Raw genomic sequence first — 10,323 nt, 5'->3', positions numbered from 1 at the left:
CACATACACAGTCCCATACCATATAAACTGCCCCATACACATGCACTGCCCCATACACATACACTGCCCCATACACATACACAGCCACCATATACACACATACACAGCCCCCATACACAAAAACAGCCCCATACCATATACACTGCCCCTATATACACACATAGACACAGCCCCCACACACAGTCCACCATACACACAAACACAGCCCCCCCCCACACACACATACAGCCCTGTACCATATACACTGCCCCATACACATACACTGCCCCCATACACTGCCCCATACACCTACACTGCCCCCATACACATACACTGCCCCATACCATACACACTGCCCCATACACTTACACATACACCCATACAAATATACTCGCATACACAGCCCCATATACTCACCTACACTGCCCCATACACATGCACTGCTCCCATACACATACACTGCCCCCATATACACACACATACAGAGCCCCCATATACACACATACACAGCCCCATACAAAATACACTGCCCCATACACATACACTGCCCCCATCTACACACACATACACAGCCCCCATATACACTGCCCCATACACATGTACTGCCCCCATATACTCACATGCACTGCCCCCCATACACTGCCCCTATGTACACGCACATACACAGCCCACATATATACTGCCTCATACACATACACTGCACCATACACATATACTGCCCCTATATACACACATACACAGCCCCATACCATATACATAGCCTCATACACATACACTGCCCCTATATACACACACACAGCCATACACATACACTCAGGACCAGTTTTAGATTTAATGTGGCGCTGGGCAAAATTAAAAGTGGGGCCGCAAAAGCCAAACAAGTTAGATTTTATTGTGAAACGGCTGATGTCATTACAAAGTAAAATTGGTAGTGCATAAAACAAGCCCTTGTAGGGGTCTGTAGGTGGAAAACTGAAAGCGTTATGGTTTTCAGAAGGTGGGGAGGAAAAAACAAAAGTGCAAAAACGGAAAAACGCTGAGTCCTGAAAGGGTTAAATGATCAGGAGCACAAGCCACAAAGCGTATGTCCCTGTAGACACACAATATTTGCTAGACACACAATACCGCTATATTGTTCCAAATTAAAAACCACGATAAAAAGACCAATATTCTGACATACAATAACATATACTGTAGTGGTAGATACCAACTATACACTGGCACCCTGCAGATCGAATGAGGCCGGGTTCACATATGTCAGGCGTGCACTGGAGGGAAACTAATGCTAGAACTGATCCCATTTATTTGAATGGGGCAGTTCACAATCATCCAGCGTCTTAATTTTGACACCGGATTGTTGGACACACCGGAGAGGGAGGTTTGGATTACACCCCCTGAAAAACACTACTGTGCGTGTGTGTATGTATATATATATCATAGGAAAGAAAAATAAAATATATATATATATATATATATATATATTTCCCAACCAGAGTGTATCCAGCTGTTGCAAAACTACAACTCTCAGCATGCTGGGATTTGTAGTATTCCAACAGCTGGAGGCACCCTGGTTGCGAAACATTGATATATACACACACACATGCATAAATCAGTGTTTCCCAACCAGGATGCCCCCAGCTATTACAAAACTATCAATCCCAGCATGCCCAAATAGCCTAAACAGCTGGAGGCACCCTGTTTGGGAAACACTGTTAACAATATATATAGTAGTAGCCTTTATCAAGCATAATACAAATACAAAATGTGCATATATATATATATATATATATATATATATATCACAGATACATTTCATTGGCTACAACTCATGTGATACAAATGTATAATTATCTAAAAACGCACCTCTATTTAAATTTAATTGGAGCAATGCTCTGTTAATCACAGTGATGTCAAGTTGACATAGCATCCGTCTATATACAATACAATCAATACACATATAAAGTGCCCTGTGCCATATGACATACAGTGCTATATAGTGTTATATAGGTACCTTCAGTATCAGCCAAATATATAACTCGATCGCACCCAGAACATGCCGATCGCTGCCATCTCCGTTCTCATTCTTGTTTGTATACAAAGCGACTGCGCATGCGTCGGAAAAGTTCCTACGTATCAGCGCATCACTTCCGCTCTCGATCGCTCACAGTAATGTGTGCTGATCAGGTGCGCGTAATGCCCTTACCCACACTAATCACCATTTGTGTTCTGCGGCTGCGCAAACGGGTCCGACGATCGTGTTATCACACTGGACATATCGCGATCCAGCCGGCCGGCTGTGCATGCGCATTGTAACCAAACACTTGTAACCTAGCAAATCATGTTTGAATAGTACAACAGTAAATGCTGACATCAAATTATCATGCAACTGATATTTTATTTCTAGATGACATGAATGAGGGCATATATTAGAAAAAATAATAATATATAAGAGGATGGCTGCAATGGCTGCGATCTTGGCTGTAGTGAAGGTCCCCACGCATTTGCTGTGGGGAAGAATAAAATAATCCAGTATTTCAAGATCCATGACCTGACTGGTGCTGTGATTTCGGGACTTTGTTTATATATATATATATATATATATATATATATATATATATATATATATATATTCTTTTATTTTATTGAAGAGCTGAGGTATGTGCTCTCAAGTCACCCAAGTGCAAGTATTCACACAAAATACCGTGCACAAGGATGCGGTCTATCGCAAGCCCTTTTTTTACACTTGATCTTAGCCAAAAGGCCCAGAGGTGATAACCGGTAAAGGGGTGGAACCAACCATGCCCCCTTCATGAGCACTCACACTACTTATAGGGAAGAAAGGAAGGCTGGCAGGCGGCCTCCCATGCATAGGAAAGGAGGGAGGCAGGCAGTCTCCCATACACTCTCTGGGTGGGTGGCAGTCAGCCACCCGTACATACAGCACAGGCTAAATCCACATCATTGCTTAAAAGAAGGACAGGAGTCCATTCCACTCTGATGGAGCAATAAGCAATGCAATCCATACCCTGGCTTTTACAGGAACCCCTGTAATTGTGTAATTCACATTTCTTGCCACAAGATGGCAGTGGTGTTTTAAAATCTTGAACGCTGTGCACAGCTAACTCCGTACTATTGAAATTGCTCAGTGTCTGTCAGACAGACTGGTATTTAGACTCTTCTATCTAGTTAGTTCCGGTGCCCTGCTGCAGCTCGGGCATGGGAGTTACTAACTAAGCGGGGACACTGGCACAGCGTTATTATTAAAACATAATCCTCCCTTACTTTAAAGGAAGGGAGGATTACGTTTTATATCATGAAAAACTATTTCGGAAACTATGTCGGAGTTAGCTGTGCACAGCGTTCAATATTTTAAAACACCACTGCCATCTTGTGGCAAGAAATGTGAATTACACAAGTCAAGAAATATTTTAAAGAAGCATTAATAAAAGTAAATTTTTAGGGGATCTTTAGTCAGGGTTAATCCTGAGGGGATTTATTTCCCCAAGTAGGTTGTTCATTAATAAGTCGGCCCAGAGATCCCTAAGGGATTTAGTTAGTGTAGGTTTTCGTGACATATTCTACTTTAACATAGCGGTAAATTTTTGTGGTTACTTGCATCACAAAATGTCATGAAAATTTTGAAAATGTTGCATTTTTCTAACTTTGAAACTCTCTGCTTGTAAGGAAAATGGATATTCCAAATACATTTTATATTGATTCACAAACACAATGGGGGAGATTTATCAAAGGATTTAGACTGATTTTTCCTGTCTAAATTTGTCGCACAGAAAGTCGCAGTCTAAATATGTGCGACTTTTCTGCGACTTTTGCTCTAGAGGATTTTTAGAACATGATGCATGCAAGTCTATTTTAGACAGAAATGCATTGGAAAATGCATTGGTGCTGAATTTATCAAGTGCGACTTTTGTGCGACAAGTCGCATCTGCCCAAAATACGCTGAAATGTCAGACCATGCTGGAGCAGGACTAAATGCAGTTTAAGCTGTAGACCCTGAAGTCTGAGCACAGAATTTATCAGGGGCTGTGAGACCTTTGATAAATTAGGAGCACAATAGACAGGAGACTACCACATACGCTGGTCTATAAGCATACCCAGAATAGACTAGATTAGTAAATGTCCCCCAATATGTCTAATTTATGTTGGCATCATAAAATTGACCAATTTTTTACTTTTTGAAGACATTAGAGGGCTTCAAAGTATAGCAGCAATTTTCTAAATTTTCATGAAAATTTTAAAATCTGAATTTTTCAAAGACCAGTTAAGTTTGAACTGGATTTGAGGGGCCATTCTGTGAGAAATACCCCATAAATGACCCCATTGTAGAAACTACACCCCTCACAGTTTTCAAAATGACATCCAAAAAGTGTGTTAACCCTTTAGGTCTTTCACAAGAATTGCAGCAAAGTGGAGGAGAAAAATCAAAATCTGCATTTTTTACACTAACATATTCTTGTAGCCCCATTTTTTTCATTTTTAAAAGTGGTAAAAGGAGAAAAAGCCCCCCAAAATTTGTAGCTCAATTTCTCTCGAGTACGTAAATACATCATATGTTGACATAAAGTGCTTTGTGGGCTCACAACATGGCTCAAGAGGGAAAGAGCAACTGTAGGATTTTTTTAAACAAATTTTGCTGTCATGGTTTTTGGGGCCATGTTGCATTTAGGAAGCCCCCATGGTGCCAGAACAGCAAAAAAAAAACATATGGCATACTATTTTGGAAACTACACCCCTCAAGGAATGTAACAAGGGGTATAGTGAGCCTCAACACCCCCACAGGTGTTTGGCGACTTTGCGTTGAAATTGGGTGTAAAAATGGAAAATTAGATTTTCTCTATCGGCTCCATTGGGGGACACAGACCATGGGTGTATGCTGCTGTCTCTAGGAGGTATGACACTATGGCAACAAAAAAAGTCGGCTCCTCCCAGCAGGATATACCCGCCTCTAGGCCCTGAGCTAATCAGTTTTAGCTTAGTGTCTGAAGGAGGTGGACATGGTCTGGAATTCTCCAGACCAGGTCTTCTGTTTCTTATTTTTCCTAGTTAGGGTATGTGTTAGTTTTTTATTCCGTTTTCTTTCATGTTTTCAGGTGGGGACTCAGGAACTGCGGCTCACTGTTTCCTCATTGTGATTGAGGGGGCACAGACATTGCGTATATGCGCTGTTCACCCCTCTCGCCATTGGTCAGCGTCTGGGGTTGTACCTCATGGGTCCGGGTCCCCCTATTCCCTGCTCGCTTTGCTCGCACATGGTAGCTCAGCGTGATGCAGGTAACAGAAAGCTGACTGAAGACCTCACAGAAGACTCCATTAGGTAAGTACTTCTGATTGAGGTGAGTATATATTCTTCTCCCTTTAGGTGCTGACTTGCAACCTCTGGAGACCCTCATTTTTTGGCCCACCTTTCAGGGTCCAAGGGGCTGGCCTGTGTTAGGGGCTCTATCTTTTATTCTAAAAAAGGGGCGAGCAATGGCATATTGGGAATGAATGGTTTACTTTATTATTATGCACATGTGTGTGTGTGTTATACTATGCGGCTGACAGCCGCGGCGCTTACTATGTGGCTGACAGCCGCGGCGCTTTTACTGTTCGGGCGCATGAAGCGCCGACTTACTTTCACTTTCGGCAGCAGACGACTGTCGGCGAATATGTGTATCGCCCGCTCACTTCCCCGTGGGCGCATATGCGGCTGACATGTGCGCCTGGGGCAAGGAGTGTGCGCCATTACTATTGTTCTTCTCGGCGGCCGGGGCGCTACAGCTCCACCCACAGGGCCGCCGGAGCTCACTGGAGGTGCGGATTGTCCTCCAATCAGCGCCGTGCGTGCGATTTTCGGTGGCAGAGGCCAATCAGACAGGGCCCCTGCTCCAGGCACGCCCCTCTCTGGCTATTGGCTGGCCTGTTTCTCCCTCTCTATCTACACAGAGCGGAGTTCTCCTCACAGCAGCCACCACAGGGGACACAGACTCGGGTGAGATAGTTCTTTTTTCATTATGTTCGTACCCAGAATTGTTCCTCCCTCTAAACAGACAACTGGAGCGTTAGTTTCCTATTTGGTCTGTAAGAACTGTAATTCCAAAATGCCTGGTTCTGCTGAACCCACTTGCTCTGCATGCTCCTCTGCTGCCCCAGACCCCCTGGTACCCTCGGATGCTCTTTCAGTTCTGGTGGATTCGGCCGCCCCTCCAGCCTGGGTTTCTTCCCTATCCCAGTATATGGGCTGACTTGACTCAAGTCTCCCGTTCGGTGGCTGAGGCTTCTCGTGACGTGGTGTCTGCCTTGAAGAGGTCTGCCCTGTGCCAACCCTCTAAAGGGCCCCGCTCCTCTTCTCCACATACTTCACCCTCTCACAGGCGTACTAGGGGTGTATCTTCTGACTCTTCCATTGAGTCTTCAGGTAGACGTGGGTGCTCCCCTCGTGGGTCCCGCCCCCCCGTGTCATCTGGTCACAAACGTCGCTCCTCCAGAGGACGTTCCCGGAATCGCCACTCTGCCTCGCAAGAGTCGCGTACCCGGTCATGGTCGCCCCCCACTTGTTCACATTCTCCTGGTGGATGAGGCTTTCGAATTGGCATCTGACTCGGAGGACCGCTCGGATACAGTTGAAATGGTGAACTCATTGGTTGCGGCCATAAGAGACACCTTTCACTTAGAGGACCCAGGATCTTCGGATGTGACTCCTGAAGTATCTTTTCATCATGCTAAACTGGCACCTCAAAGGTTCAGCTCTCACGCTGAATTTGACACCCTTCTGGAATCTGCATGGAAACATCCGGACAAGAGGCTCCCGGGAATGAAGAAGGTTCAGGAGTGTTACCCATTCGACAAGGACCTTGCCTCTAAGGTGGTTTCCCCTCCCTTGGTGGATCCACCAATTTCCCGCCTCTCTAAGGCTACTACACTGTCGCTAGCAGATATGGCTGCTTTCAAGGATTCAACGGACAAGAAGGTGGAGTCCTTAGTGAAGTTTGCCTCTGAAGCAGCAGGCTCTTCTCTGCTTCCCACCTTCGCCTCGGCTTGGGTGTCCAAGGCCCTATCGGTGTGGTGCTCAAAACTCCGTCAGGGTATCCAGGCGGGATCCCCCCAGAGGATCTGTCTGCTTTGATTCTCCAATGCTCTAAAGCTGGGGACTTTCTGTGCACAGCTTCCATGCAGTCAGCCCGTTGTGCTGCCTTTGCTGTGGGTCACCTGGCGGCCCTCCGCCGTTCCATGTGGCTTAAGGCTTGGGATGCGGATGCCGCTTCCAAAAGGTCTCTCACTGAGCTTCCTTTTACTGGTGCCCGTCTTTTTGGCAAGCGCCTTGACGAGATTATCTCTGAGGCGACGGTTGGCAAGAGTTCCTTGTTGCCTCAAAATAAGGCTCGCTCTACTTCCCAGAGGAAGTCCTCTTCCTTTCAGTCCTTTCGGACTTTTGGCCCTAATAAGGGGTCTAGGCAGGCGCCTTCGCGGGACAAGAAGGCTCCCTCATTCCGGGCTTGCCCGTCTTGGAAGTTGGACACCAACCGTTCCGGCCGTTTTGCGGCCAAATCGGGCAAACGCAAACCCACTTCCGCATGAAGTGATGCCCCCACCCGCAGATTTTTCTCGGGTGGGAGGTCGTCTCTTACTTTTTCGAGACATCTGGACCACACACATTCAGGACTCTTTGGTCAGGGACGTGGTGTCCAACGGATACCGAATGGAATTTGCCTCCCTCCCGAGGGATTGTTTTTTTCAGTCCCGGGCCCCCCGGTCTCCTTCTCTGGCAAAACAGTTTCGGGAGGCTCTCCGGTCCCTGCTTCTCCAGGGAGTTATTGTCCCTGTTCCTCCAAGGGAACGTTTTTGGGGTTTCTATTCCAATCTTTTTGTGGTCCCCAAGAAGGGCGGTTCTGTGCGGCCAATCCTGGACCTCAAGCGTCTCAACCTTCATCTTCTCATCCGCCACTTCCGATTGGAATCCCTCCGTTCGGTAGTGGCATCCATGGAACAAGGGGAATTTCTTTCTTCAGTGGACATCAAAGATGCCTACCTCCATGTTCCAATATTTCCCAGCCATCAATGGCTTTTTTTCCTATTACTCCTTGTGAAAATGAAAAATTTGGGATAACACCAGCATTTTAGTGAAGAAAATAAAATTTTTCATTTTCACGTCCAACTTTAATGAAAATTTGTCAAACACCTGTGGGGTGTTAAAGCTCACTATACCCATTCTTACATTCCGTGAGGGGTGTAGTTTCCAAAATGGGGTCACATGTGGGTATTTATTTTTGTGCGTTTATGTCAGAACCGCTGTAAAAGGTAAAAGGAGAAAAAGCCCCCCAAAATTTGTTGGGCAATTTTTACCGAGTACGGTAAAGTGAGAGAGCGCCATGCGCATTTAAGGCCTAAATTACGGATGCAAGAGTTAGACTTGCCTCGGATACCAAAATTACCCTACGGCAGTGTTTCGCAAACAGAGTGCCTCCAGCTGTTGCAAAACTCCCAGCATGCCTGGACAGTCAATGGCTGTCTGGCAATACTGGGAGTTGTTGTTTTGCAACAGCTGAAGACTACGTTTTAGAAACCGTGCCATACCAGAGGTTTCTCATTTTTATTGGGGGGGGGGGGGGGACTGTGTAGGGGTATGTTTATAGGTAGTGTTTTTAGGGTACATTCAGACTGCCGGGGGATAACAGTGAGTTTCCTGCTGGGAGTTTGAGCTGCAGCAGAAAATTTCCTGCATCTCTAGCTTGCAGCGAGAGACTAACTGTAAACCCCCGCCCCTTGTGAATGTACCCTGTACATTCGCATGGAGGGGGGGGGCAAACCCCCAGGTACCGCCACCATCTTCTCCCCCCCCCCCCTCTCTGCCTGACATCCAGGGGCGGGCAGAGCGGGGAATTTCCATGGTAACCCCTCCGCCTTTAACTGCCATTGGTCAGTAGTCATTACTAATGGCAGGGGATAGGGGGGGATGGCACCACTGCCACCTCGCTCCTATCCCTTAGGAGGATTGGGGCTGTCACTGACAAATCCTTTCATCCCTATTTTCCTGGGCAATCGGGTCATCAGAGACCCGATCAGCCCGGAATTGCCACAAACGTCGATTTGCCGCCATGGCCGACATGGGGGGTTCTCAGGACCCTCCTAGGCATTTTCACAGGATGCCTGCTGAAAGATTTCAACAGGCATCTCGGTCCGGTCCCCGACGGCTAGCGGGGACACGCCTACCTTTGTTGCCTGCAGCCATCTCCCTGGCTGTCCGGACACGGAATCAAACCAACTGGAACGAGAAACTGAAAATAAACAGTATTCACCTGCATCCTTTTGGACTCTTTGCTGAATCAGGGTAATCTGACAACCCATGGTCGTGCTGTTGGTGCTTCTGGTTCTTCTGCTGTTTACACCTGGCAGTGGCATTGAATGACATTTAATAGAACTAAAGGTCCTGGGTGCAACAATCCTCCCATGAGGACCAGCCTCAACAGCTTTGTAGATTGCACTCATGTTTGCAACTCCATATACATTTTATTTTCTTCATACTTCTTTCTTCATACTTTTTTCTTTCTGTCATTCAGACTTTCATTCATTCTCACTCACTCACTCACTCACTTTAATTCATTTGTTCTCTCTCTCACTCACTCAATTACTCACTCAATCACTCACTCACTCTCTCTCTTACCCACTCACTCAGACAGTCTCTCTCTCTTTCTTTCTTTTTTTTATTAATTTTTTTCCATCTTCTTCTTCAGACCCCATCATAGCACTAATGCTTATCCAATACCACCAGCAGATGGAGACACTCCATTGCAACATTGGTTGTGAGCAGCAGTTTCTAAAAACAAATGCCTCATGGCTGATTTCTCATCAATCAATGGATGGCAAATTTTGTTTTTATCATTCACTGACCACAGAACCAATGCATGGTCAAGCAACAGCAATGACGCACCCTTGTGAATAACCATGAGACCCTCACATCATTTAACAGGATTCAGCACCACCTGCAAGACAGCTACGTATCATGTCATGTCAAACCTGCACAGGTGTGCTAGATTAGTATTATTATTATTTTTTTAGTTTTTATGACATCAATCAGTGTGCAAACATGGTCAGTAAAACGCCAAATGGATAGACGTTCATAAACCAGTCAGTGCAACTCATTATTGTGGTCTCTAATTGTGGAGCTCTTTTTTTTTTTTGTGAGGATACGATGAGCTTATCCAATTAAGGAGGCCATTCAGCAGTACTGGGTCTGGACAGCAGCGGCACCTTCTGCAGCCAGTCTGACTGACATGACAAGGCAGGCAACAGCTGCAGCAGCACCCACAGAGGATTAAATAAGAATCTGTCTTTTTTAACACTGGAATG

General features: G+C 45.9%; 1 pseudogene; it reads right to left on the bottom strand.

Moving 5' to 3' along the window:
- Window positions 1-2,513: 2,513 nt before the first annotated feature.
- LOC130313987 (U2 spliceosomal RNA) lies at window positions 2,514-2,752 on the bottom strand (annotated as a pseudogene).
- Between the last annotated feature and the right edge of the window lie 7,571 nt (window positions 2,753-10,323).

The sequence above is a fragment of the Hyla sarda genome, unplaced genomic scaffold (assembly GCF_029499605.1).
Source record: "Hyla sarda isolate aHylSar1 unplaced genomic scaffold, aHylSar1.hap1 scaffold_18, whole genome shotgun sequence".
In the NCBI taxonomy this organism is placed as follows: Eukaryota; Metazoa; Chordata; class Amphibia; order Anura; family Hylidae; genus Hyla; species Hyla sarda.
The sequence above is the reverse complement of the archived record's forward strand: the minus strand, read 5'-3'. Positions and strand labels throughout refer to the sequence as shown.